Below are 530 nucleotides of genomic sequence, written 5' to 3' on the forward strand. Positions count from 1 at the left end.
GCTCTTACACTTAGGTCACATTTTCACAGTTATTACTTGGTCCCTAATATAGTTTTTTTTCACTGTTAGAGTTACGTTGATGCTTTAAACACTTTCTTTTCACTGATATAGTTCCTTAAGTATAAGTATTTCACTGTTAACATTGTGGATGTCACCTTAAAGCATAGATTCTCACTGTGACTGCCCCCGTTGATATCTTAAAACATTTTTTTTTCTATGTTACACTACCCGTTGGTACATGAAACATACCTGTTTTCACTGTTAAAAGTCTTATTGACACTTCTTCACTGTCGAGCTGTTGACGCCTTAAATGTAAAGCTCCTCTCTGTAAAAATACTCCCCGATATCGACATGTACGTTTATCAAGTGATTATCAAATTCATCTACATAGTAATTATGAATTTGGGTAAAACATAATTCAGGGGTATCCAAAGTTAACGCAAGGATTTACCCGTCCAGTTAGCATTATCCAATTCAATTATGTACAGAACACACAAACTTAGTGAACTGTATATAAATCTTCCCGCAAG

This window comes from Penaeus monodon, chromosome 34 (assembly GCF_015228065.2).
Source record: "Penaeus monodon isolate SGIC_2016 chromosome 34, NSTDA_Pmon_1, whole genome shotgun sequence".
In the NCBI taxonomy this organism is placed as follows: domain Eukaryota; kingdom Metazoa; phylum Arthropoda; class Malacostraca; order Decapoda; family Penaeidae; genus Penaeus; species Penaeus monodon.